The sequence below is a fragment of the Schistocerca cancellata genome, chromosome 1 (genome assembly GCF_023864275.1).
Source record: "Schistocerca cancellata isolate TAMUIC-IGC-003103 chromosome 1, iqSchCanc2.1, whole genome shotgun sequence".
NCBI lineage: Eukaryota > Metazoa > Arthropoda > Insecta > Orthoptera > Acrididae > Schistocerca > Schistocerca cancellata.
Window position 1 is genome coordinate 479869476 of NC_064626.1, and position 24898 is coordinate 479894373.

Here is a 24898-nt window from a genome sequence, read left to right on the forward strand (position 1 = left end):
ACGTCTCATTTTTGTGCCGCTGCTGTGTGTTCTCGTAGGGTAGGATGCAGCTCTTGTGACGCGCGTGTTGTGTAGGTAGCGTGGCCGAGCGGTGTAAAGCGCTGGTTTCAGGCACCAGTCTCTTCGGAGGCGTGGGTTCCAATCCCACAGCTGCCAAACGTGTAATTGTTTCCTGTGTCGAAGACGGCTGCACTCATTGCCTGCAAAGAAAACAGCTTCTGCTTCGTGAATTGCCGTAGAACAGTGCGTGGTGCAACGACAGGATTTGTAAGCGCCTTTTGCTCTCATCATTGCTGGCGTTCGTGTCCACGAAATGCGTCCGGAGCACGCCGTTCTATAACGTGAGAGAGTGGATTTTTTTACAGTTGTCAGTTAACCGTGCCTGATTGCTGCGTTCGCTGGAAGAGCACTGCCGTCGTTATCCGGTGTGGTCTAGTGGCTAGGATACCTGGCTCTCACCCAGGAGGCCCGGGTTCGATTCCCGGTACCGGAAATGCGCGTTTTTGTTGCTCCTCTTATGCGACTTGTCTCGACTTTGCTCGACTGACGCTACGCTGACGCGTGCAGAAAGCTACGTTAAGTATGATTCACGGCAACACCCGACGGCGAGAGAGATGCGGCGTGTGTCCACTTGTTGTCGAGCCACGTACCTGTAGCGAAGAGGCTTGGAGGACTGCAAGACATTGCCACGGAGGTGAATGCAGCTAACCACTGTAGTTAGTGTCCTGACAGCGCAGGCGCGTTCATTTGTTTGTATACATGTGATGGAGAACGTGTCTGACACTGCTGTGGCGTGACACTGTGGGCTGGGCTTTGCTGTGTGCCGCCACTTGCATTCCCGCCAGCTGCTTTGGCGGGCGCCTCCGTGGCCGTGATCGTCTAGTGGTTAGGACATTGCGTTGTGGCCGCAATAACCCAGGTTCGAATCCTGGTCACGGCACTTTTGAACGTTTTGCCTTGCTGCCGTTGCTATAGAGATAGTGCACGAGTACTCGAAATTACAGTGCTCTCTTGATTTTTCACTCGTGTTCCGCAGGCCGCAGTTTGTACTACCACTTCATCACCAACATGTAATGTCGCCTCCCAGAGCGCGGACGTCCGCTGCTCTCTGCAGTCGAAAAGGGCAGTTGTTTGGAGTGCGATGGATGAGCAACCAGTGCCAGCAGAACAGGAAGCTGTGACGTGCACTGTTTCTACAAATGCTGGGAAAACTGGCGCCCAATACACGCACGTAGCGTGGCCGAGCGCTCAAAAATAAAAAAGTAGTGTAGCGGTTATCGCGTCTGCTTCACACGCAGAAGGACCCCCGGTTCGATCCCAGGCGGGAACTGTATTTTCCATCCTATGTCGCATACTACTCCAGTGAGCCACGTCATGTGTGGATCTGCTGCATGGAAAAAATACTACGAAAAATAGCGCTCTAAGGCACTGGTTTAAGGCACTGGTTTAAGGCACCAGTCTCTTCGTAGGCGTGGGTTCGAATCCAGGAGCTGCTGTCTCCTTAACTACGACAGCTACAGACAAGTGGCGTCGCTCCCATACGGCGGGCACGGCATTTTCTTGTTGTGGATGGCCTAAAGACATGCTTCCAGTGGGAGAGCAGTGGACATACACGGCACAGCGATTGCCAAGACACTTACATTTCGGAGTGATCTTTGTACTACAAAGGAAACGTTTTGCCGCTCGTGGTCCAACGGTAACGTGGCCGAGCGGTCTAAGGCGCTGGTTTTAGGCACCAGTCTCTTCGGAGGCGTGGGTTCGAATCCCACCGTTGCCAGTTTTTACGTCTCATTTTTGTGCCGCTGCTGTGTGTTCTCGTAGGGTAGGATGCAGCTCTTGTGACGCGCGTGTTGTGTAGGTAGCGTGGCCGAGCGGTGTAAAGCGTTGGTTTCAGGCACCAGTCTCTTCGGAGGCGTGGGTTCCAATCCCACAGCTGCCAAACGTGTAATTGTTTCCTGTGTCGAAGACGGCTGCACTCATTGCCTGCAAAGAAAACAGCTTCTGCTTCGTGAATTGCCGTAGAACAGTGCGTGGTGCAACGACAGGATTTGTAAGCGCCTTTTGCTCTCATCATTGCTGGCGTTCGTGTCCACGAAATGCGTCCGGAGCACGCCGTTCTATAACGTGAGAGAGTGGATTTTTTTACAGTTGTCAGTTAACCGTGCCTGATTGCTGCGTTCGCTGGAAGAGCACTGCCGTCGTTATCCGGTGTGGTCTAGTGGCTAGGATACCTGGCTCTCACCCAGGAGGCCCGGGTTCGATTCCCGGTACCGGAAATGCGCGTTTTTGTTGCTCCTCTTATGCGACTTGTCTCGACTTTGCTCGACTGACGCTACGCTGACGCGTGCAGAAAGCTACGTTAAGTATGATTCACGGCAACACCCGACGGCGAGAGAGATGCGGCGTGTGTCCACTTGTTGTCGAGCCACGTACCTGTAGCGAAGAGGCTTGGAGGACTGCAAGACATTGCCACGGAGGTGAATGCAGCTAACCACTGTAGTTAGTGTCCTGACAGCGCAGGCGCGTTCATTTGTTTGTATACATGTGATGGAGAACGTGTCTGACACTGCTGTGGCGTGACACTGTGGGCTGGGCTTTGCTGTGTGGCGCCACTTGCATTCCCGCCAGCTGCTTTGGCGGGCGCCTCCGTGGCCGTGATCGTCTAGTGGTTAGGACATTGCGTTGTGGCCGCAATAACCCAGGTTCGAATCCTGGTCACGGCACTTTTGAAAGTTTTGCCTTGCTGCCGTTGCTATAGAGATAGTGCACGAGTACTCGAAATTACAGTGCTCTCTTGATTTTTCACTCGTGTTCCGCAGGCCGCAGTTTGTACTACCACTTCATCACCAACATGTAATGTCGCCTCCCAGAGCGCGGACGTCCGCTGCTCTCTGCAGTCGAAAAGGGCAGTTGTTTGAAGTGCGATGGATGAGCAACCAGTGCCAGCAGAACAGGAAGCTGTGACGTGCACTGTTTCTACAAATGCTGGGAAAACTGGCGCCCAATGCAGCGCACGTAGCGTGGCCGAGCGCTCAAAAATAAAAAAGTAGTGTAGCGGTTATCGCGTCTGCTTCACACGCAGAAGGACCCCCGGTTCGATCCCGGGCGGGAACTGTATTTTCCATCCTATGTCGCATACTACTCCAGTGAGCCACGTCATATGTGGATCTGCTGCATGGAAAAAATACTACGAAAAATAGCGCTCTAAGGCACTGGTTTAAGGCACTGGTTTAAGGCACCAGTCTCTTCGTAGGCGTGGGTTCGAATCCAGGAGCTGCTGTCTCCTTAACTACGACAGCTACAGACAAGTGGCGTCGCTCCCATACGGCGGGCACGGCATTTTCTTGTTGTGGATGGCCTAAAGAGACGCTTCCAGTGGGAGAGCAGTGGACATACACGGCACAGCGATTGCCAAGACACTTACATTTCGGAGTGATCTTTGTACTACAAAGGAAACGTTTTGCCGCTCGTGGTCCAACGGTAACGTGGCCGAGCGGTCTAAGGCGCTGGTTTTAGGCACCAGTCTCTTCGGAGGCGTGGGTTCGAATCCCACCGTTGCCAGTTTTTACGTCTCATTTTTGTGCCGCTGCTGTGTGTTCTCGTAGGGTAGGATGCAGCTCTTGTGACGCGCGTGTTGTGTAGGTAGCGTGGCCGAGCGGTGTAAAGCGCTGGTTTCAGGCACCAGTCTCTTCGGAGGCGTGGGTTCCAATCCCACAGCTGCCAAACGTGTAATTGTTTCCTGTGTCGAAGACGGCTGCACTCATTGCCTGCAAAGAAAACAGCTTCTGCTTCGTGAATTGCCGTAGAACAGTGCGTGGTGCAACGACAGGATTTGTAAGCGCCTTTTGCTCTCATCATTGCTGGCGTTCGTGTCCACGAAATGCGTCCGGAGCACGCCGTTCTATAACGTGAGAGAGTGGATTTTTTTACAGTTGTCAGTTAACCGTGCCTGATTGCTGCGTTCGCTGGAAGAGCACTGCCGTCGTTATCCGGTGTGGTCTAGTGGCTAGGATACCTGGCTCTCACCCAGGAGGCCCGGGTTCGATTCCCGGTACCGGAAATGCGCGTTTTTGTTGCTCCTCTTATGCGACTTGTCTCGACTTTGCTCGACTGACGCTACGCTGACGCGTGCAGAAAGCTACGTTAAGTATGATTCACGGCAACACCCGACGGCGAGAGAGATGCGGCGTGTGTCCACTTGTTGTCGAGCCACGTACCTGTAGCGAAGAGGCTTGGAGGACTGCAAGACATTGCCACGGAGGTGAATGCAGCTAACCACTGTAGTTAGTGTCCTGACAGCGCAGGCGCGTTCATTTGTTTGTATACATGTGATGGAGAACGTGTCTGACACTGCTGTGGCGTGACACTGTGGGCTGGGCTTTGCTGTGTGCCGCCACTTGCATTCCCGCCAGCTGCTTTGGCGGGCGCCTCCGTGGCCGTGATCGTCTAGTGGTTAGGACATTGCGTTGTGGCCGCAATAACCCAGGTTCGAATCCTGGTCACGGCACTTTTGAAAGTTTTGCCTTGCTGCCGTTGCTATAGAGATAGTGCACGAGTACTCGAAATTACAGTGCTCTCTTGATTTTTCACTCGTGTTCCGCAGGCTGCAGTTTGTACTACCACTTCATCTCCAACATGTAATGTCGCCTCCCAGAGCGCGGACGTCCGCTGCTCTCTGCAGTCGAAAAGGGCAGTTGTTTGAAGTGCGATGGATGAGCAACCAGTGCCAGCAGAACAGGAAGCTGTGACGTGCACTGTTTCTACAAATGCTGGGAAAACTGGCGCCCAATGCAGTGCACGTAGCGTGGCCGAGCGCTCAAAAATAAAAAAGTAGTGTAGCGGTTATCGCGTCTGCTTCACACGCAGAAGGACCCCCGGTTCGATCCCGGGCGGGAACTGTATTTTCCATCCTATGTCGCATACTACTCCAGTGAGCCACGTCATGTGTGGATCTGCTGCATGGAAAAAATACTACGAAAAATAGCGCTCTAAGGCACTGGTTTAAGGCACCAGTCTCTTCGTAGGCGTGGGTTCGAATCCAGGAGCTGCTGTCTCCTTAACTACGACAGCTACAGACAAGTGGCGTCGCTCCCATACGGCGGGCACGGCATTTTCTTGTTGTGGATGGCCTAAAGAGACGCTTCCAGTGGGAGAGCAGTGGACATACACGGCACAGCGATTGCCAAGACACTTACATTTCGGAGTGATCTTTGTACTACAAAGGAAACGTTTTGCCGCTCGTGGTCCAACGGTAACGTGGCCGAGCGGTCTAAGGCGCTGGTTTTAGGCACCAGTCTCTTCGGAGGCGTGGGTTCGAATCCCACCGTTGCCAGTTTTTACGTCTCATTTTTGTGCCGCTGCTGTGTGTTCTCGTAGGGTAGGATGCAGCTCTTGTGACGCGCGTGTTGTGTAGGTAGCGTGGCCGAGCGGTGTAAAGCGTTGGTTTCAGGCACCAGTCTCTTCGGAGGCGTGGGTTCCAATCCCACAGCTGCCAAACGTGTAATTGTTTCCTGTGTCGAAGACGGCTGCACTCATTGCCTGCAAAGAAAACAGCTTCTGCTTCGTGAATTGCCGTAGAACAGTGCGTGGTGCAACGACAGGATTTGTAAGCGCCTTTTGCTCTCATCATTGCTGGCGTTCGTGTCCACGAAATGCGTCCGGAGCACGCCGTTCTATAACGTGAGAGAGTGGATTTTTTTACAGTTGTCAGTTAACCGTGCCTGATTGCTGCGTTCGCTGGAAGAGCACTGCCGTCGTTATCCGGTGTGGTCTAGTGGCTAGGATACCTGGCTCTCACCCAGGAGGCCCGGGTTCGATTCCCGGTACCGGAAATGCGCGTTTTTGTTGCTCCTCTTATGCGACTTGTCTCGACTTTGCTCGACTGACGCTACGCTGACGCGTGCAGAAAGCTACGTTAAGTATGATTCACGGCAACACCCGACGGCGAGAGAGATGCGGCGTGTGTCCACTTGTTGTCGAGCCACGTACCTGTAGCGAAGAGGCTTGGAGGACTGCAAGACATTGCCACGGAGGTGAATGCAGCTAACCACTGTAGTTAGTGTCCTGACAGCGCAGGCGCGTTCATTTGTTTGTATACATGTGATGGAGAACGTGTCTGACACTGCTGTGGCGTGACACTGTGGGCTGGGCTTTGCTGTGTGCCGCCACTTGCATTCCCGCCAGCTGCTTTGGCGGGCGCCTCCGTGGCCGTGATCGTCTAGTGGTTAGGACATTGCGTTGTGGCCGCAATAACCCAGGTTCGAATCCTGGTCACGGCACTTTTGAAAGTTTTGCCTTGCTGCCGTTGCTATAGAGATAGTGCACGAGTACTCGAAATTACAGTGCTCTCTTGATTTTTCACTTGTGTTCCGCAGGCCGCAGTTTGTACTACCACTTCATCACCAACATGTAATGTCGCCTCCCAGAGCGCGGACGTCCGCTGCTCTCTGCAGTCGAAAAGGGCAGTTGTTTGAAGTGCGATGGATGAGCAACCAGTGCCAGCAGAACAGGAAGCTGTGACGTGCACTGTTTCTACAAATGCTGGGAAAACTGGCGCCCAATGCAGCGCACGTAGCGTGGCCGAGCGCTCAAAAATAAAAAAGTAGTGTAGCGGTTATCGCGTCTGCTTCACACGCAGAAGGACCCCCGGTTCGATCCCGGGCGGGAACTGTATTTTCCATCCTATGTCGCATACTACTCCAGTGAGCCACGTCATGTGTGGATCTTCTGCATGGAAAAAATACAACGAAAAATAGCGCTCTAAGGCACTGGTTTAAGGCACTGGTCTCTTCGTAGGCGTGGGTTCGAATCCAGGAGCTGCTGTCTCCTTATCTACGACAGCTACAGACAAGTGGCGTCGCTCCCATACGGCGGGCACGGCATTTTCTTGTTGTGGATGGCCTAAAGAGTCGCTTCCAGTGGGAGAGCAGTGGACATACACGGCACAGCGATTGCCAAGACACTTACATTTCGGAGTGATCTTTGTACTACAAAGGAAACGTTTTGCCGCTCGTGGTCCAACGGTAACGTGGCCGAGCGGTCTAAGGCGCTGGTTTTAGGCACCAGTCTCTTCGGAGGCGTGGGTTCGAATCCCACCGTTGCCAGTTTTTACGTCTCATTTTTGTGCCGCTGCTGTGTGTTCTCGTAGGGTAGGATGCAGCTCTTGTGACGCGCGTGTTGTGTAGGTAGCGTGGCCGAGCGGTGTAAAGCGCTGGTTTCAGGCACCAGTCTCTTCGGAGGCGTGGGTTCCAATCCCACACCTGCCAAATGTGTAATTGTTTCCTGAGTCGAAGACGGCTGCACTCATTGCCTGCAAAGAAAACAGCTTCTGCTTCGTGAATTGCCGTAGAACAGTGCGTGGTGCAACGACAGGATTTGTAAGCGCCTTTTGCTCTCATCATTGCTGGCGTTCGTGTCCACGAAATGCGTCCGGAGCACGCCGTTCTATAACGTGAGAGAGTGGATTTTTTTACAGTTGTCAGTTAACCGTGCCTGATTGCTGCGTTCGCTGGAAGAGCACTGCCGTCGTTATCCGGTGTGGTCTAGTGGCTAGGATACCTGGCTCTCACCCAGGAGGCCCGGGTTCGATTCCCGGTACCGGAAATGCGCGTTTTTGTTGCTCCTCTTATGCGACTTGTCTCGACTTTGCTCGACTGACGCTACGCTGACGCGTGCAGAAAGCTACGTTAAGTATGATTCACGGCAACACCCGACGGCGAGAGAGATGCGGCGTGTGTCCACTTGTTGTCGAGCCACGTACCTGTAGCGAAGAGGCTTGGAGGACTGCAAGACATTGCCACGGAGGTGAATGCAGCTAACCACTGTAGTTAGTGTCCTGACAGCGCAGGCGCGTTCATTTGTTTGTATACATGTGATGGAGAACGTGTCTGACACTGCTGTGGCGTGACACTGTGGGCTGGGCTTTGCTGTGTGCCGCCACTTGCATTCCCGCCAGCTGCTTTGGCGGGCGCCTCCGTGGCCGTGATCGTCTAGTGGTTAGGACATTGCGTTGTGGCCGCAATAACCCAGGTTCGAATCCTGGTCACGGCACTTTTGAAAGTTTTGCCTTGCTGCCGTTGCTATAGAGATAGTGCACGAGTACTCGAAATTACAGTGCTCTCTTGATTTTTCACTCGTGTTCCGCAGGCCGCAGTTTGTACTACCACTTCATCACCAACATGTAATGTCGCCTCCCAGAGCGCGGACGTCCGCTGCTCTCTGCAGTCGAAAAGGGCAGTTGTTTGAAGTGCGATGGATGAGCAACCAGTGCCAGCAGAACAGGAAGCTGTGACGTGCACTGTTTCTACAAATGCTGGGAAAACTGGCGCCCAATGCAGCGCACGTAGCGTGGCCGAGCGCTCAAAAATAAAAAAGTAGTGTAGCGGTTATCGCGTCTGCTTCACACGCAGAAGGACCCCCGGTTCGATCCCGGGCGGGAACTGTATTTTCCATCCTATGTCGCATACTACTCCAGTGAGCCACGTCATGTGTGGATCTGCTGCATGGAAAAAATACTACGAAAAATAGCGCTCTAAGGCACTGGTTTAAGGCACTGGTTTAAGGCACCAGTCTCTTCGTAGGCGTGGGTTCGAATCCAGGAGCTGCTGTCTCCTTAACTACGACAGCTACAGACAAGTGGCGTCGCTCCCATACGGCGGGCACGGCATTTTCTTGTTGTGGATGGCCTAAAGAGACGCTTCCAGTGGGAGAGCAGTGGACATACACGGCACAGCGATTGCCAAGACACTTACATTTCGGAGTGATCTTTGTACTACAAAGGAAACGTTTTGCCGCTCGTGGTCCAACGGTAACGTGGCCGAGCGGTCTAAGGCGCTGGTTTTAGGCACCAGTCTCTTCGGAGGCGTGGGTTCGAATCCCACCGTTGCCAGTTTTTACGTCTCATTTTTGTGCCGCTGCTGTGTGTTCTCGTAGGGTAGGATGCAGCTCTTGTGACGCGCGTGTTGTGTAGGTAGCGTGGCCGAGCGGTGTAAAGCGCTGGTTTCAGGCACCAGTCTCTTCGGAGGCGTGGGTTCCAATCCCACAGCTGCCAAACGTGTAATTGTTTCCTGTGTCGAAGACGGCTGCACTCATTGCCTGCAAAGAAAACAGCTTCTGCTTCGTGAATTGCCGTAGAACAGTGCGTGGTGCAACGACAGGATTTGTAAGCGCCTTTTGCTCTCATCATTGCTGGCGTTCGTGTCCACGAAATGCGTCCGGAGCACGCCGTTCTATAACGTGAGAGAGTGGATTTTTTTACAGTTGTCAGTTAACCGTGCCTGATTGCTGCGTTCGCTGGAAGAGCACTGCCGTCGTTATCCGGTGTGGTCTAGTGGCTAGGATACCTGGCTCTCACCCAGGAGGCCCGGGTTCGATTCCCGGTACCGGAAATGCGCGTTTTTGTTGCTCCTCTTATGCGACTTGTCTCGACTTTGCTCGACTGACGCTACGCTGACGCGTGCAGAAAGCTACGTTAAGTATGATTCACGGCAACACCCGACGGCGAGAGAGATGCGGCGTGTGTCCACTTGTTGTCGAGCCACGTACCTGTAGCGAAGAGGCTTGGAGGACTGCAAGACATTGCCACGGAGGTGAATGCAGCTAACCACTGTAGTTAGTGTCCTGACAGCGCAGGCGCGTTCATTTGTTTGTATACATGTGATGGAGAACGTGTCTGACACTGCTGTGGCGTGACACTGTGGGCTGGGCTTTGCTGTGTGCCGCCACTTGCATTCCCGCCAGCTGCTTTGGCGGGCGCCTCCGTGGCCGTGATCGTCTAGTGGTTAGGACATTGCGTTGTGGCCGCAATAACCCAGGTTCGAATCCTGGTCACGGCACTTTTGAAAGTTTTGCCTTGCTGCCGTTGCTATAGAGATAGTGCACGAGTACTCGAAATTACAGTGCTCTCTTGATTTTTCACTCGTGTTCCGCAGGCCGCAGTTTGTACTACCACTTCATCACCAACATGTAATGTCGCCTCCCAGAGCGCGGACGTCCGCTGCTCTCTGCAGTCGAAAAGGGCAGTTGTTTGGAGTGCGATGGATGAGCAACCAGTGCCAGCAGAACAGGAAGCTGTGACGTGCACTGTTTCTACAAATGCTGGGAAAACTGGCGCCCAATGCAGCGCACGTAGCGTGGCCGAGCGCTCAAAAATAAAAAAGTAGTGTAGCGGTTATCGCGTCTGCTTCACACGCAGAAGGACCCCCGGTTCGATCCCGGGCGGGAACTGTATTTTCCATCCTATGTCGCATACTACTCCAGTGAGCCACGTCATGTGTGGATCTGCTGCATGGAAAAAATACTACGAAAAATAGCGCTCTAAGGCAGTGGTTTAAGGCACTGGTTTAAGGCACCAGTCTTTTCGTAGGCGTGGGTTCGAATCCAGGAGCTGCTGTCTCCTTAACTACGACAGCTACAGACAAGTGGCGTCGCTCCCATACGGCGGGCACGGCATTTTCTTGTTGTGGATGGCCTAAAGACATGCTTCCAGTGGGAGAGCAGTGGACATACACGGCACAGCGATTGCCAAGACACTTACATTTCGGAGTGATCTTTGTACTACAAAGGAAACGTTTTGCCGCTCGTGGTCCAACGGTAACGTGGCCGAGCGGTCTAAGGCGCTGGTTTTAGGCACCAGTCTCTTCGGAGGCGTGGGTTCGAATCCCACCGTTGCCAGTTTTTACGTCTCATTTTTGTGCCGCTGCTGTGTGTTCTCGTAGGGTAGGATGCAGCTCTTGTGACGCGCGTGTTGTGTAGGTAGCGTGGCCGAGCGGTGTAAAGCGTTGGTTTCAGGCACCAGTCTCTTCGGAGGCGTGGGTTCCAATCCCACAGCTGCCAAACGTGTAATTGTTTCCTGTGTCGAAGACGGCTGCACTCATTGCCTGCAAAGAAAACAGCTTCTGCTTCGTGAATTGCCGTAGAACAGTGCGTGGTGCAACGACAGGATTTGTAAGCGCCTTTTGCTCTCATCATTGCTGGCGTTCGTGTCCACGAAATGCGTCCGGAGCACGCCGTTCTATAACGTGAGAGAGTGGATTTTTTTACAGTTGTCAGTTAACCGTGCCTGATTGCTGCGTTCGCTGGAAGAGCACTGCCGTCGTTATCCGGTGTGGTCTAGTGGCTAGGATACCTGGCTCTCACCCAGGAGGCCCGGGTTCGATTCCCGGTACCGGAAATGCGCGTTTTTGTTGCTCCTCTTATGCGACTTGTCTCGACTTTGCTCGACTGACGCTACGCTGACGCGTGCAGAAAGCTACGTTAAGTATGATTCACGGCAACACCCGACGGCGAGAGAGATGCGGCGTGTGTCCACTTGTTGTCGAGCCACGTACCTGTAGCGAAGAGGCTTGGAGGACTGCAAGACATTGCCACGGAGGTGAATGCAGCTAACCACTGTAGTTAGTGTCCTGACAGCGCAGGCGCGTTCATTTGTTTGTATACATGTGATGGAGAACGTGTCTGACACTGCTGTGGCGTGACACTGTGGGCTGGGCTTTGCTGTGTGGCGCCACTTGCATTCCCGCCAGCTGCTTTGGCGGGCGCCTCCGTGGCCGTGATCGTCTAGTGGTTAGGACATTGCGTTGTGGCCGCAATAACCCAGGTTCGAATCCTGGTCACGGCACTTTTGAAAGTTTTGCCTTGCTGCCGTTGCTATAGAGATAGTGCACGAGTACTCGAAATTACAGTGCTCTCTTGATTTTTCACTCGTGTTCCGCAGGCCGCAGTTTGTACTACCACTTCATCACCAACATGTAATGTCGCCTCCCAGAGCGCGGACGTCCGCTGCTCTCTGCAGTCGAAAAGGGCAGTTGTTTGAAGTGCGATGGATGAGCAACCAGTGCCAGCAGAACAGGAAGCTGTGACGTGCACTGTTTCTACAAATGCTGGGAAAACTGGCGCCCAATGCAGCGCACGTAGCGTGGCCGAGCGCTCAAAAATAAAAAAGTAGTGTAGCGGTTATCGCGTCTGCTTCACACGCAGAAGGACCCCCGGTTCGATCCCGGGCGGGAACTGTATTTTCCATCCTATGTCGCATACTACTCCAGTGAGCCACGTCATATGTGGATCTGCTGCATGGAAAAAATACTACGAAAAATAGCGCTCTAAGGCACTGGTTTAAGGCACTGGTTTAAGGCACCAGTCTCTTCGTAGGCGTGGGTTCGAATCCAGGAGCTGCTGTCTCCTTAACTACGACAGCTACAGACAAGTGGCGTCGCTCCCATACGGCGGGCACGGCATTTTCTTGTTGTGGATGGCCTAAAGAGACGCTTCCAGTGGGAGAGCAGTGGACATACACGGCACAGCGATTGCCAAGACACTTACATTTCGGAGTGATCTTTGTACTACAAAGGAAACGTTTTGCCGCTCGTGGTCCAACGGTAACGTGGCCGAGCGGTCTAAGGCGCTGGTTTTAGGCACCAGTCTCTTCGGAGGCGTGGGTTCGAATCCCACCGTTGCCAGTTTTTACGTCTCATTTTTGTGCCGCTGCTGTGTGTTCTCGTAGGGTAGGATGCAGCTCTTGTGACGCGCGTGTTGTGTAGGTAGCGTGGCCGAGCGGTGTAAAGCGCTGGTTTCAGGCACCAGTCTCTTCGGAGGCGTGGGTTCCAATCCCACAGCTGCCAAACGTGTAATTGTTTCCTGTGTCGAAGACGGCTGCACTCATTGCCTGCAAAGAAAACAGCTTCTGCTTCGTGAATTGCCGTAGAACAGTGCGTGGTGCAACGACAGGATTTGTAAGCGCCTTTTGCTCTCATCATTGCTGGCGTTCGTGTCCACAAAATGCGTCCGGAGCACGCCGTTCTATAACGTGAGAGAGTGGATTTTTTTACAGTTGTCAGTTAACTGTGCCTGATTGCTGCGTTCGCTGGAAGAGCACTGCCGTCGTTATCCGGTGTGGTCTAGTGGCTAGGATACCTGGCTCTCACCCAGGAGGCCCGGGTTCGATTCCCGGTACCGGAAATGCGCGTTTTTGTTGCTCCTCTTATGCGACTTGTCTCGACTTTGCTCGACTGACGCTACGCTGACGCGTGCAGAAAGCTACGTTAAGTATGATTCACGGCAACACCCGACGGCGAGAGAGATGCGGCGTGTGTCCACTTGTTGTCGAGCCACGTACCTGTAGCGAAGAGGCTTGGAGGACTGCAAGACATTGCCACGGAGGTGAATGCAGCTAACCACTGTAGTTAGTGTCCTGACAGCGCAGGCGCGTTCATTTGTTTGTATACATGTGATGGAGAACGTGTCTGACACTGCTGTGGCGTGACACTGTGGGCTGGGCTTTGCTGTGTGCCGCCACTTGCATTCCCGCCAGCTGCTTTGGCGGGCGCCTCCGTGGCCGTGATCGTCTAGTGGTTAGGACATTGCGTTGTGGCCGCAATAACCCAGGTTCGAATCCTGGTCACGGCACTTTTGAAAGTTTTGCCTTGCTGCCGTTGCTATAGAGATAGTGCACGAGTACTCGAAATTACAGTGCTCTCTTGATTTTTCACTCGTGTTCCGCAGGCTGCAGTTTGTACTACCACTTCATCTCCAACATGTAATGTCGCCTCCCAGAGCGCGGACGTCCGCTGCTCTCTGCAGTCGAAAAGGGCAGTTGTTTGAAGTGCGATGGATGAGCAACCAGTGCCAGCAGAACAGGAAGCTGTGACGTGCACTGTTTCTACAAATGCTGGGAAAACTGTCGCCCAATGCAGTGCACGTAGCGTGGCCGAGCGCTCAAAAATAAAAAAGTAGTGTAGCGGTTATCGCGTCTGCTTCACACGCAGAAGGACCCCCGGTTCGATCCCGGGCGGGAACTGTATTTTCCATCCTATGTCGCATACTACTCCAGTGAGCCACGTCATGTGTGGATCTGCTGCATGGAAAAAATACTACGAAAAATAGCGCTCTAAGGCACTGGTTTAAGGCACCAGTCTCTTCGTAGGCGTGGGTTCGAATCCAGGAGCTGCTGTCTCCTTAACTACGACAGCTACAGACAAGTGGCGTCGCTCCCATACGGCGGGCACGGCATTTTCTTGTTGTGGATGGCCTAAAGAGACGCTTCCAGTGGGAGAGCAGTGGACATACACGGCACAGCGATTGCCAAGACACTTACATTTCGGAGTGATCTTTGTACTACAAAGGAAACGTTTTGCCGCTCGTGGTCCAACGGTAACGTGGCCGAGCGGTCTAAGGCGCTGGTTTTAGGCACCAGTCTCTTCGGAGGCGTGGGTTCGAATCCCACCGTTGCCAGTTTTTACGTCTCATTTTTGTGCCGCTGCTGTGTGTTCTCGTAGGGTAGGATGCAGCTCTTGTGACGCGCGTCTTGTGTAGGTAGCGTGGCCGAGCGGTGTAAAGCGCTGGTTTCAGGCACCAGTCTCTTCGGAGGCGTGGGTTCCAATCCCACACCTGCCAAATGTGTAATTGTTTCCTGAGTCGAAGACGGCTGCACTCATTGCCTGCAAAGAAAACAGCTTCTGCTTCGTGAATTGCCGTAGAACAGTGCGTGGTGCAACGACAGGATTTGTAAGCGCCTTTTGCTCTCATCATTGCTGGCGTTCGTGTCCACGAAATGCGTCCGGAGCACGCCGTTCTATAACGTGAGAGAGTGGATTTTTTTACAGTTGTCAGTTAACCGTGCCTGATTGCTGCGTTCGCTGGAAGAGCACTGCCGTCGTTATCCGGTGTGGTCTAGTGGCTAGGATACCTGGCTCTCACCCAGGAGGCCCGGGTTCGATTCCCGGTACCGGAAATGCGCGTTTTTGTTGCTCCTCTTATGCGACTTGTCTCGACTTTGCTCGACTGACGCTACGCTGACGCGTGCAGAAAGCTACGTTAAGTATGATTCACGGCAACACCCGACGGCGAGAGAGATGCGGCGTGTGTCCACTTGTTGTCGAGCCACGTACCTGTAGCGAAGAGGCTTGGAGGACTGCAAGACATTGCCACGGAGGTGAATGCAGCTAACCACTGTAGTTAGTGTCCTGACAGCGCAGGCGCGTTCATTTGTTTGTATACATGTGATGGAGAACGTGTCTGACACTGCTGTGGCGTGACACTGTGGGCTGGGCTTTGCTGTGTGCCGCCACTTGCATTCCCGCCAGCTGCTTTGGCGGGCGCCTCCGTGGCCGTGATCGTCTAGTGGTTAGGACATTGCGTTGTGGCCGCAATAACCCAGGTTCGAATCCTGGTCACGGCACTTTTGAAAGTTTTGCCTTGCTGCCGTTGCTATAGAGGTAGTGCACGAGTACTCGAAATTACAGTGCTCTCTTGATTTTTCACTCGTGTTCCGCAGGCCGCAGTTTGTACTACCACTTCATCACCAACATGTAATGTCGCCTCCCAGAGCGCGGACGTCCGCTGCTCTCTGCAGTCGAAAAGGGCAGTTGTTTGAAGTGCGATGGATGAGCAACCAGTGCCAGCAGAACAGGAAGCTGTGACGTGCACTGTTTCTACAAATGCTGGGAAAACTGGCGCCCAATGCAGCGCACGTAGCGTGGCAGAGCGCTCAAAAATAAAAAAGTAGTGTAGCGGTTATCGCGTCTGCTTCACACGCAGAAGGACCCCCGGTTCGATCCCGGGCGGGAACTGTATTTTCCATCCTATGTCGCATACTACTCCAGTGAGCCACGTCATGTGTGGATCTGCTGCATGGAAAAAATACTACGAAAAATAGCGCTCTAAGGCACTGGTTTAAGGCACTGGTTTAAGGCACCAGTCTCTTCGTAGGCGTGGGTTCGAATCCAGGAGCTGCTGTCTCCTTAACTACGACAGCTACAGACAAGTGGCGTCGCTCCCATACGGCGGGCACGGCATTTTCTTGTTGTGGATGGCCTAAAGAGACGCTTCCAGTGGGAGAGCAGTGGACATACACGGCACAGCGATTGCCAAGACACTTACATTTCGGAGTGATCTTTGTACTACAAAGGAAACGTTTTGCCGCTCGTGGTCCAACGGTAACGTGGCCGAGCGGTCTAAGGCGCTGGTTTTAGGCACCAGTCTCTTCGGAGGCGTGGGTTCGAATCCCACCGTTGCCAGTTTTTACGTCTCATTTTTGTGCCGCTGCTGTGTGTTCTCGTAGGGTAGGATGCAGCTCTTGTGACGCGCGTGTTGTGTAGGTAGCGTGGCCGAGCGGTGTAAAGCGTTGGTTTCAGGCACCAGTCTCTTCGGAGGCGTGGGTTCCAATCCCACAGCTGCCAAACGTGTAATTGTTTCCTGTGTCGAAGACGGCTGCACTCATTGCCTGCAAAGAAAACAGCTTCTGCTTCGTGAATTGCCGTAGAACAGTGCGTGGTGCAACGACAGGATTTGTAAGCGCCTTTTGCTCTCATCATTGCTGGCGTTCGTGTCCACGAAATGCGTCCGGAGCACGCCGTTCTATAACGTGAGAGAGTGGATTTTTTTACAGTTGTCAGTTAACCGTGCCTGATTGCTGCGTTCGCTGGAAGAGCACTGCCGTCGTTATCCGGTGTGGTCTAGTGGCTAGGATACCTGGCTCTCACCCAGGAGGCCCGGGTTCGATTCCCGGTACCGGAAATGCGCGTTTTTGTTGCTCCTCTTATGCGACTTGTCTCGACTTTGCTCGACTGACGCTACGCTGACGCGTGCAGAAAGCTACGTTAAGTATGATTCACGGCAACACCCGACGGCGAGAGAGATGCGGCGTGTGTCCACTTGTTGTCGAGCCACGTACCTGTAGCGAAGAGGCTTGGAGGACTGCAAGACATTGCCACGGAGGTGAATGCAGCTAACCACTGTAGTTAGTGTCCTGACAGCGCAGGCGCGTTCATTTGTTTGTATACATGTGATGGAGAACGTGTCTGACACTGCTGTGGCGTGACACTGTGGGCTGGGCTTTGCTGTGTGCCGCCACTTGCATTCCCGCCAGCTGCTTTGGCGGGCGCCTCCGTGGCCGTGATCGTCTAGTGGTTAGGACATTGCGTTGTGGCCGCAATAACCCAGGTTCGAATCCTGGTCACGGCACTTTTGAAAGTTTTGCCTTGCTGCCGTTGCTATAGAGATAGTGCACGAGTACTCGAAATTACAGTGCTCTCTTGATTTTTCACTTGTGTTCCGCAGGCCGCAGTTTGTACTACCACTTCATCACCAACATGTAATGTCGCCTCCCAGAGCGCGGACGTCCGCTGCTCTCTGCAGTCGAAAAGGGCAGTTGTTTGAAGTGCGATGGATGAGCAACCAGTGCCAGCAGAACAGGAAGCTGTGACGTGCACTGTTTCTACAAATGCTGGGAAAACTGGCGCCCAATGCAGCGCACGTAGCGTGGCCGAGCGCTCAAAAATAAAAAAGTAGTGTAGCGGTTATCGCGTCTGCTTCACACGCAGAAGGACCCCCGGTTCGATCCCGGGCGGGAACTGTATTTTCCATCCTATGTCGCATACTACTCCAGTGAGCCACGTCATGTGTGGATCTGCTGCATGGAAAAAATACAACGAAAAATAGCGCTCTAAGGCACTGGTTTAAGGCACTGGTCTCTTCGTAGGCGTGGGTTCGAATCCAGGAGCTGCTGTCTCCTTAACTACGACAGCTACAGACAAGTGGCGTCGCTCCCATACGGCGGGCACGGCATTTTCTTGTTGTGGATGGCCTAAAGAGACGCTTCCAGTGGGAGAGCAGTGGACATACACGGCACAGCGATTGCCAAGACACTTACATTTCGGAGTGATCTTTGTACTACAAAGGAAACGTTTTGCCGCTCGTGGTCCAACGGTAACGTGGCCGAGCGGTCTAAGGCGCTGGTTTTAGGCACCAGTCTCTTCGGAGGCGTGGGTTCGAATCCCACCGTTGCCAGTTTTTACGTCTCATTTTTGTGCCGCTGCTGTGTGTTCTCGTAGGGTAGGATGCAGCTCTTGTGACGCGCGTGTTGTGTAGGTAGCGTGGCCGAGCGGTGTAAAGCGCTGGTTTCAGGCACCAGTCTCTTCGGAGGCGTGGGTTCCAATCCCACTCCTGCCAAATGTGTAATTGTTTCCTGAGTCGAAGACGGCTGCACTCATTGCCTGCAAAGAAAACAGCTTCTGCTTCGTGAAGTGCCGTAGAACAGTGCGTGGTGCAACGACAGGATTTGTAAGCGCCTTTTGCTCTCATCATTGCTGGCGTTCGTGTCCACGAAATGCGTCCGGAGCACGCCGTTCTATAACGTGAGAGAGTGGATTTTTTTACAGTTGTCAGTTAACCGTGCCTGATTGCTGCGTTCGCTGGAAGAGCACTGCCGTCGTTATCCGGTGTGGTCTAGTGGCTAGGATACCTGGCTCTCACCCAGGAGGCCCGGGTTCGATTCCCGGTACCGGAAATGCGCGTTTTTGTTGCTCCTCTTATGCGACTTGTCTCGACTTTGCTCGACTGACGCTACGCTGACGCGTGCAGAAAGCTACGTTAAGTATGATTCACGGCAACACCCGACGGCGAGAGAGATGCGGCGTGTGTCCACTTGTTGTCGAGCCACGTACCTGTAGCGAAGAGGCTTGGAGGACTGCAAGACATTGCCACGGAGGTGAATGCAGCTAACCACTGTAGTTAGTGTCCTGACAGCGCAGGCGCGTTCATTTGTTTGTATACATGTGATGGAGAACGTGTCTGACACTGCTGTGGCGTGACACTGTGGGCTGGGCTTTGCTGTGTGCCGCCACTTGCATTCCCGCCAGCTGCTTTGGCGGGCGCCTCCGTGGCCGTGATCGTCTAGTGGTTAGGACATTGCGTTGTGGCCGCAATAACCCAGGTTCGAATCCTGGTCACGGCACTTTTGAAAGTTTTGCCTTGCTGCCGTTGCTATAGAGATAGTGCACGAGTACTCGAAATTACAGTGCTCTCTTGATTTTTCACTCGTGTTCCGCAGGCCGCAGTTTGTACTACCACTTCATCACCAACATGTAATGTCGCCTCCCAGAGCGCGGACGTCCGCTGCTCTCTGCAGTCGAAAAGGGCAGTTGTTTGAAGTGCGATGGATGAGCAACCAGTGCCAGCAGAACAGGAAGCTGTGACGTGCACTGTTTCTACAAATGCTGGGAAAACTGGCGCCCAATGCAGCGCACGTAGCGTGGCCGAGCGCTCAAAAATAAAAAAGTAGTGTAGCGGTTATCGCGTCTGCTTCACACGCAGAAGGACCCCCGGTTCGATCTCGGGCGGGAACTGTATTTTCCATCCTATGTCGCATACTACTCCAGTGAGCCACGTCATGTGTGGATCTGCTGCATGGAAAAAATACAACGAAAAATAGCGCTCTAAGGCACTGGTTTAAGGCACTGGTCTCTTCGTAGGCGTGGGTTCGAATCCAGGAGCTGCTGTCTCCTTAACTACGACAGCTACAGACAAGTGGCGTCGCTCCCATACGGCGGGCACGGCATTTTCTTGTTGTGGATGGCCTAAAGAGACGCTTCCAGTGGGAGAGCAGTGGACATACACGGCACAGCGATTGCCAAGACACTTACATTTCGGAGTGATCTTTGTACTACAAAGGAAACGTTTTGCCGCTCGTGGTCCAACGGTAACGTGGCCGAGCGGTCTAAGGCGCTGGTTTTAGGCACCAGTCTCTTCGGAGGCGTGGGTTCGAATCCCACCGTTGCCAGTTTTTACGTCTCATTTTTGTGCCGCTGCTGTGTGTTCTCGTAGGGTAGGATGCAGCTCTTGTGACGCGCGTCTTGTGTAGGTAGCGTGGCCGAGCGGTGTAAAGCGCTGGTTTCAGGCACCAGTCTCTTCGGAGGCGTGGGTTCCAATCCCACACCTGCCAAATGTGTAATTGTTTCCTGAGTCGAAGACGGCTGCACTCATTGCCTGCAAAGAAAACAGCTTCTGCTTCGTGAATTGCCGTAGAACAGTGCGTGGTGCAACGACAGGATTTGTAAGCGCCTTTTGCTCTCATCATTGCTGGCGTTCGTGTCCACGAAATGCGTCCGGAGCACGCCGTTCTATAACGTGAGAGAGTGGATTTTTTTACAGTTGTCAGTTAACCGTGCCTGATTGCTGCGTTCGCTGGAAGAGCACTGCCGTCGTTATCCGGTGTGGTCTAGTGGCTAGGATACCTGGCTCTCACCCAGGAGGCCCGGGTTCGATTCCCGGTACCGGAAATGCGCGTTTTTGTTGCTCCTCTTATGCGACTTGTCTCGACTTTGCTCGACTGACGCTACGCTGACGCGTGCAGAAAGCTACGTTAAGTATGATTCACGGCAACACCCGACGGCGAGAGAGATGCGGCGTGTGTCCACTTGTTGTCGAGCCACGTACCTGTAGCGAAGAGGCTTGGAGGACTGCAAGACATTGCCACGGAGGTGAATGCAGCTAACCACTGTAGTTAGTGTCCTGACAGCGCAGGCGCGTTCATTTGTTTGTATACATGTGATGGAGAACGTGTCTGACACTGCTGTGGCGTGACACTGTGGGCTGGGCTTTGCTGTGTGCCGCCACTTGCATTCCCGCCAGCTGCTTTGGCGGGCGCCTCCGTGGCCGTGATCGTCTAGTGGTTAGGACATTGCGTTGTGGCCGCAATAACCCAGGTTCGAATCCTGGTCACGGCACTTTTGAAAGTTTTGCCTTGCTGCCGTTGCTATAGAGGTAGTGCACGAGTACTCGAAATTACAGTGCTCTCTTGATTTTTCACTCGTGTTCCGCAGGCCGCAGTTTGTACTACCACTTCATCACCAACATGTAATGTCGCCTCCCAGAGCGCGGACGTCCGCTGCTCTCTGCAGTCGAAAAGGGCAGTTGTTTGAAGTGCGATGGATGAGCAACCAGTGCCAGCAGAACAGGAAGCTGTGACGTGCACTGTTTCTACAAATGCTGGGAAAACTGGCGCCCAATGCAGCGCACGTAGCGTGGCAGAGCGCTCAAAAATAAAAAAGTAGTGTAGCGGTTATCGCGTCTGCTTCACACGCAGAAGGACCCCCGGTTCGATCCCGGGCGGGAACTGTATTTTCCATCCTATGTCGCATACTACTCCAGTGAGCCACGTCATGTGTGGATCTGCTGCATGGAAAAAATACTACGAAAAATAGCGCTCTAAGGCACTGGTTTAAGGCACTGGTTTAAGGCACCAGTCTCTTCGTAGGCGTGGGTTCGAATCCAGGAGCTGCTGTCTCCTTAACTACGACAGCTACAGACAAGTGGCGTCGCTCCCATACGGCGGGCACGGCATTTTCTTGTTGTGGATGGCCTAAAGAGACGCTTCCAGTGGGAGAGCAGTGGACATACACGGCACAGCGATTGCCAAGACACTTACATTTCGGAGTGATCTTTGTACTACAAAGGAAACGTTTTGCCGCTCGTGGTCCAACGGTAACGTGGCCGAGCGGTCTAAGGCGCTGGTTTTAGGCACCAGTCTCTTCGGAGGCGTGGGTTCGAATCCCACCGTTGCCAGTTTTTACGTCTCATTTTTGTGCCGCTGCTGTGTGTTCTCGTAGGGTAGGATGCAGCTCTTGTGACGCGCGTGTTGTGTAGGTAGCGTGGCCGAGCGGTGTAAAGCGTTGGTTTCAGGCACCAGTCTCTTCGGAGGCGTGGGTTCCAATCCCACAGCTGCCAAACGTGTAATTGTTTCCTGTGTCGAAGACGGCTGCACTCATTGCCTGCAAAGAAAACAGCTTCTGCTTCGTGAATTGCCGTAGAACAGTGCGTGGTGCAACGACAGGATTTGTAAGCGCCTTTTGCTCTCATCATTGCTGGCGTTCGTGTCCACGAAATGCGTCCGGAGCACGCCGTTCTATAACGTGAGAGAGTGGATTTTTTTACAGTTGTCAGTTAACCGTGCCTGATTGCTGCGTTCGCTGGAAGAGCACTGCCGTCGTTATCCGGTGTGGTCTAGTGGCTAGGATACCTGGCTCTCACCCAGGAGGCCCGGGTTCGATTCCCGGTACCGGAAATGCGCGTTTTTGTTGCTCCTCTTATGCGACTTGTCTCGACTTTGCTCGACTGACGCTACGCTGACGCGTGCAGAAAGCTACGTTAAGTATGATTCACGGCAACACCCGACGGCGAGAGAGATGCGGCGTGTGTCCACTTGTTGTCGAGCCACGTACCTGTAGCGAAGAGGCTTGGAGGACTGCAAGACATTGCCACGGAGGTGAATGCAGCTAACCACTGTAGTTAGTGTCCTGACAGCGCAGGCGCGTTCATTTGTTTGTATACATGTGATGGAGAACGTGTCTGACACTGCTGTGGCGTGACACTGTGGGCTGGGCTTTGCTGTGTGCCGCCACTTGCATTCCCGCCAGCTGCTTTGGCGGGCGCCTCCGTGGCCGTGATCGTCTAGTGGTTAGGACATTGCGTTGTGGCCGCAATAACCCAGGTTCGAATCCTGGTCACGGCACTTTTGAAAGTTTTGCCTTGCTGCCGTTGCTATAGAGATAGTGCACGAGTACTCGAAATTACAGTGCTCTCTTGATTTTTCACTTGTGTTCCGCAGGCCGCAGTTTGTACTACCACTTCATCACCAACATGTAATGTCGCCTCCCAGAGCGCGGACGTCCGCTGCTCTCTGCAGTCGAAAAGGGCAGTTGTTTGAAGTGCGATGGATGAGCAACCAGTGCCAGCAGAACAGGAAGCTGTGACGTGCACTGTTTCTACAAATGCTGGGAAAACTGGCGCCCAATGCAGCGCACGTAGCGTGGCCGAGCGCTCAAAAATAAAAAAGTAGTGTAGCGGTTATCGCGTCTGCTTCACACGCAGAAGGACCCCCGGTTCGATCCCGGGCGGGAACTGTATTTTCCATCCTATGTCGCATACTACTCCAGTGAGCCACGTCATGTGTGGATCTGCTGCATGGAAAAAATACAACGAAAAATAGCGCTCTAAGGCACTGGTTTAAGGCACTGGTCTCTTCGTAGGCGTGGGTTCGAATCCAGGAGCTGCTGTCTCCTTAACTACGACAGCTACAGACAAGTGGCGTCGCTCCCATACGGCGGGCACGGCATTTTCTTGTTGTGGATGGCCTAAAGAGACGCTTCCAGTGGGAGAGCAGTGGACATACACGGCACAGCGATTGCCAAGACACTTACATTTCGGAGTGATCTTTGTACTACAAAGGAAACGTTTTGCCGCTCGTGGTCCAACGGTAACGTGGCCGAGCGGTCTAAGGCGCTGGTTTTAGGCACCAGTCTCTTCGGAGGCGTGGGTTCGAATCCCACCGTTGCCAGTTTTTACGTCTCATTTTTGTGCCGCTGCTGTGTGTTCTCGTAGGGTAGGATGCAGCTCTTGTGACGCGCGTGTTGTGTAGGTAGCGTGGCCGAGCGGTGTAAAGCGCTGGTTTCAGGCACCAGTCTCTTCGGAGGCGTGGGTTCCAATCCCACTCCTGCCAAATGTGTAATTGTTTCCTGAGTCGAAGACGGCTGCACTCATTGCCTGCAAAGAAAACAGCTTCTGCTTCGTGAAGTGCCGTAGAACAGTGCGTGGTGCAACGACAGGATTTGTAAGCGCCTTTTGCTCTCATCATTGCTGGCGTTCGTGTCCACGAAATGCGTCCGGAGCACGCCGTTCTATAACGTGAGAGAGTGGATTTTTTTACAGTTGTCAGTTAACCGTGCCTGATTGCTGCGTTCGCTGGAAGAGCACTGCCGTCGTTATCCGGTGTGGTCTAGTGGCTAGGATACCTGGCTCTCACCCAGGAGGCCCGGGTTCGATTCCCGGTACCGGAAATGCGCGTTTTTGTTGCTCCTCTTATGCGACTTGTCTCGACTTTGCTCGACTGACGCTACGCTGACGCGTGCAGAAAGCTACGTTAAGTATGATTCACGGCAACACCCGACGGCGAGAGAGATGCGGCGTGTGTCCACTTGTTGTCGAGCCACGTACCTGTAGCGAAGAGGCTTGGAGGACTGCAAGACATTGCCACGGAGGTGAATGCAGCTAACCACTGTAGTTAGTGTCCTGACAGCGCAGGCGCGTTCATTTGTTTGTATACATGTGATGGAGAACGTGTCTGACACTGCTGTGGCGTGACACTGTGGGCTGGGCTTTGCTGTGTGCCGCCACTTGCATTCCCGCCAGCTGCTTTGGCGGGCGCCTCCGTGGCCGTGATCGTCTAGTGGTTAGGACATTGCGTTGTGGCCGCAATAACCCAGGTTCGAATCCTGGTCACGGCACTTTTGAAAGTTTTGCCTTGCTGCCGTTGCTATAGAGATAGTGCACGAGTACTCGAAATTACAGTGCTCTCTTGATTTTTCACTCGTGTTCCGCAGGCCGCAGTTTGTACTACCACTTCATCACCAACATGTAATGTCGCCTCCCAGAGCGCGGACGTCCGCTGCTCTCTGCAGTCGAAAAGGGCAGTTGTTTGAAGTGCGATGGATGAGCAACCAGTGCCAGCAGAACAGGAAGCTGTGACGTGCACTGTTTCTACAAATGCTGGGAAAACTGGCGCCCAATGCAGCGCACGTAGCGTGGCCGAGCGCTCAAAAATAAAAAAGTAGTGTAGCGGTTATCGCGTCTGCTTCACACGCAGAAGGACCCCCGGTTCGATCTCGGGCGGGAACTGTATTTTCCATCCTATGTCGCATACTACTCCAGTGAGCCACGTCATGTGTGGATCTGCTGCATGGAAAAAATACAACGAAAAATAGCGCTCTAAGGCACTGGTTTAAGGCACTGGTCTCTTCGTAGGCGTGGGTTCGAATCCAGGAGCTGCTGTCTCCTTATCTACGACAGCTACAGACAAGTGGCGTCGCTCCCATACGGCGGGCACGGCATTTTCTTGTTGTGGATGGCCTAAAGAGACGCTTCCAGTGGGAGAGCAGTGGACATACACGGCACAGCGATTGCCAAGACACTTACATTTCGGAGTGATCTTTGTACTACAAAGGAAACGTTTTGCCGCTCGTGGTCCAACGGTAACGTGGCCGAGCGGTCTAAGGCGCTGGTTTTAGGCACCAGTCTCTTCGGAGGCGTGGGTTCGAATCCCACCGTTGCCAGTTTTTACGTCTCATTTTTG

General features: G+C 53.4%; 1 protein-coding gene and 42 non-coding genes across 43 annotated transcripts in view; all 43 read left to right on the forward strand.

The window, feature by feature from the left end:
- Nucleotides 1-24898, forward strand: part of LOC126184725 (uncharacterized) — a 50027-nt gene that overhangs the window by 11052 nt on the left and 14077 nt on the right. The gene's annotated exons all lie outside the window — the stretch shown is intronic.
- Trnae-cuc (transfer RNA glutamic acid (anticodon CUC)) lies at nucleotides 422-493 on the forward strand. Its single transcript has one exon. It is a non-coding gene; the product is annotated as a tRNA-Glu (tRNA).
- Nucleotides 869-940, forward strand: Trnah-gug (transfer RNA histidin (anticodon GUG)). Its single transcript has one exon. It is a non-coding gene; the product is annotated as a tRNA-His (tRNA).
- On the forward strand, nucleotides 1696-1777 carry Trnal-uag (transfer RNA leucine (anticodon UAG)). Its single transcript has one exon. It is a non-coding gene; the product is annotated as a tRNA-Leu (tRNA).
- On the forward strand, nucleotides 2205-2276 carry Trnae-cuc (transfer RNA glutamic acid (anticodon CUC)). The gene has a single exon. It is a non-coding gene; the product is annotated as a tRNA-Glu (tRNA).
- Nucleotides 2652-2723, forward strand: Trnah-gug (transfer RNA histidin (anticodon GUG)). The gene has a single exon. It is a non-coding gene; the product is annotated as a tRNA-His (tRNA).
- Trnal-uag (transfer RNA leucine (anticodon UAG)) lies at nucleotides 3480-3561 on the forward strand. The gene has a single exon. It is a non-coding gene; the product is annotated as a tRNA-Leu (tRNA).
- Trnae-cuc (transfer RNA glutamic acid (anticodon CUC)) lies at nucleotides 3989-4060 on the forward strand. Its single transcript has one exon. It is a non-coding gene; the product is annotated as a tRNA-Glu (tRNA).
- Trnah-gug (transfer RNA histidin (anticodon GUG)) lies at nucleotides 4436-4507 on the forward strand. Its single transcript has one exon. It is a non-coding gene; the product is annotated as a tRNA-His (tRNA).
- Nucleotides 5251-5332, forward strand: Trnal-uag (transfer RNA leucine (anticodon UAG)). Its single transcript has one exon. It is a non-coding gene; the product is annotated as a tRNA-Leu (tRNA).
- Trnae-cuc (transfer RNA glutamic acid (anticodon CUC)) lies at nucleotides 5760-5831 on the forward strand. Its single transcript has one exon. It is a non-coding gene; the product is annotated as a tRNA-Glu (tRNA).
- Nucleotides 6207-6278, forward strand: Trnah-gug (transfer RNA histidin (anticodon GUG)). Its single transcript has one exon. It is a non-coding gene; the product is annotated as a tRNA-His (tRNA).
- On the forward strand, nucleotides 7022-7103 carry Trnal-uag (transfer RNA leucine (anticodon UAG)). Its single transcript has one exon. It is a non-coding gene; the product is annotated as a tRNA-Leu (tRNA).
- On the forward strand, nucleotides 7531-7602 carry Trnae-cuc (transfer RNA glutamic acid (anticodon CUC)). Its single transcript has one exon. It is a non-coding gene; the product is annotated as a tRNA-Glu (tRNA).
- Nucleotides 7978-8049, forward strand: Trnah-gug (transfer RNA histidin (anticodon GUG)). Its single transcript has one exon. It is a non-coding gene; the product is annotated as a tRNA-His (tRNA).
- On the forward strand, nucleotides 8806-8887 carry Trnal-uag (transfer RNA leucine (anticodon UAG)). The gene has a single exon. It is a non-coding gene; the product is annotated as a tRNA-Leu (tRNA).
- Trnae-cuc (transfer RNA glutamic acid (anticodon CUC)) lies at nucleotides 9315-9386 on the forward strand. Its single transcript has one exon. It is a non-coding gene; the product is annotated as a tRNA-Glu (tRNA).
- Trnah-gug (transfer RNA histidin (anticodon GUG)) lies at nucleotides 9762-9833 on the forward strand. The gene has a single exon. It is a non-coding gene; the product is annotated as a tRNA-His (tRNA).
- Trnal-uag (transfer RNA leucine (anticodon UAG)) lies at nucleotides 10590-10671 on the forward strand. Its single transcript has one exon. It is a non-coding gene; the product is annotated as a tRNA-Leu (tRNA).
- On the forward strand, nucleotides 11099-11170 carry Trnae-cuc (transfer RNA glutamic acid (anticodon CUC)). Its single transcript has one exon. It is a non-coding gene; the product is annotated as a tRNA-Glu (tRNA).
- On the forward strand, nucleotides 11546-11617 carry Trnah-gug (transfer RNA histidin (anticodon GUG)). The gene has a single exon. It is a non-coding gene; the product is annotated as a tRNA-His (tRNA).
- On the forward strand, nucleotides 12374-12455 carry Trnal-uag (transfer RNA leucine (anticodon UAG)). The gene has a single exon. It is a non-coding gene; the product is annotated as a tRNA-Leu (tRNA).
- On the forward strand, nucleotides 12883-12954 carry Trnae-cuc (transfer RNA glutamic acid (anticodon CUC)). Its single transcript has one exon. It is a non-coding gene; the product is annotated as a tRNA-Glu (tRNA).
- On the forward strand, nucleotides 13330-13401 carry Trnah-gug (transfer RNA histidin (anticodon GUG)). The gene has a single exon. It is a non-coding gene; the product is annotated as a tRNA-His (tRNA).
- Nucleotides 14145-14226, forward strand: Trnal-uag (transfer RNA leucine (anticodon UAG)). The gene has a single exon. It is a non-coding gene; the product is annotated as a tRNA-Leu (tRNA).
- Nucleotides 14654-14725, forward strand: Trnae-cuc (transfer RNA glutamic acid (anticodon CUC)). Its single transcript has one exon. It is a non-coding gene; the product is annotated as a tRNA-Glu (tRNA).
- Trnah-gug (transfer RNA histidin (anticodon GUG)) lies at nucleotides 15101-15172 on the forward strand. Its single transcript has one exon. It is a non-coding gene; the product is annotated as a tRNA-His (tRNA).
- Trnal-uag (transfer RNA leucine (anticodon UAG)) lies at nucleotides 15929-16010 on the forward strand. The gene has a single exon. It is a non-coding gene; the product is annotated as a tRNA-Leu (tRNA).
- On the forward strand, nucleotides 16438-16509 carry Trnae-cuc (transfer RNA glutamic acid (anticodon CUC)). The gene has a single exon. It is a non-coding gene; the product is annotated as a tRNA-Glu (tRNA).
- Trnah-gug (transfer RNA histidin (anticodon GUG)) lies at nucleotides 16885-16956 on the forward strand. The gene has a single exon. It is a non-coding gene; the product is annotated as a tRNA-His (tRNA).
- On the forward strand, nucleotides 17700-17781 carry Trnal-uag (transfer RNA leucine (anticodon UAG)). The gene has a single exon. It is a non-coding gene; the product is annotated as a tRNA-Leu (tRNA).
- Trnae-cuc (transfer RNA glutamic acid (anticodon CUC)) lies at nucleotides 18209-18280 on the forward strand. Its single transcript has one exon. It is a non-coding gene; the product is annotated as a tRNA-Glu (tRNA).
- On the forward strand, nucleotides 18656-18727 carry Trnah-gug (transfer RNA histidin (anticodon GUG)). The gene has a single exon. It is a non-coding gene; the product is annotated as a tRNA-His (tRNA).
- On the forward strand, nucleotides 19471-19552 carry Trnal-uag (transfer RNA leucine (anticodon UAG)). Its single transcript has one exon. It is a non-coding gene; the product is annotated as a tRNA-Leu (tRNA).
- Nucleotides 19980-20051, forward strand: Trnae-cuc (transfer RNA glutamic acid (anticodon CUC)). The gene has a single exon. It is a non-coding gene; the product is annotated as a tRNA-Glu (tRNA).
- Trnah-gug (transfer RNA histidin (anticodon GUG)) lies at nucleotides 20427-20498 on the forward strand. The gene has a single exon. It is a non-coding gene; the product is annotated as a tRNA-His (tRNA).
- On the forward strand, nucleotides 21255-21336 carry Trnal-uag (transfer RNA leucine (anticodon UAG)). Its single transcript has one exon. It is a non-coding gene; the product is annotated as a tRNA-Leu (tRNA).
- Trnae-cuc (transfer RNA glutamic acid (anticodon CUC)) lies at nucleotides 21764-21835 on the forward strand. Its single transcript has one exon. It is a non-coding gene; the product is annotated as a tRNA-Glu (tRNA).
- Trnah-gug (transfer RNA histidin (anticodon GUG)) lies at nucleotides 22211-22282 on the forward strand. Its single transcript has one exon. It is a non-coding gene; the product is annotated as a tRNA-His (tRNA).
- On the forward strand, nucleotides 23026-23107 carry Trnal-uag (transfer RNA leucine (anticodon UAG)). The gene has a single exon. It is a non-coding gene; the product is annotated as a tRNA-Leu (tRNA).
- Nucleotides 23535-23606, forward strand: Trnae-cuc (transfer RNA glutamic acid (anticodon CUC)). The gene has a single exon. It is a non-coding gene; the product is annotated as a tRNA-Glu (tRNA).
- Nucleotides 23982-24053, forward strand: Trnah-gug (transfer RNA histidin (anticodon GUG)). The gene has a single exon. It is a non-coding gene; the product is annotated as a tRNA-His (tRNA).
- Trnal-uag (transfer RNA leucine (anticodon UAG)) lies at nucleotides 24797-24878 on the forward strand. The gene has a single exon. It is a non-coding gene; the product is annotated as a tRNA-Leu (tRNA).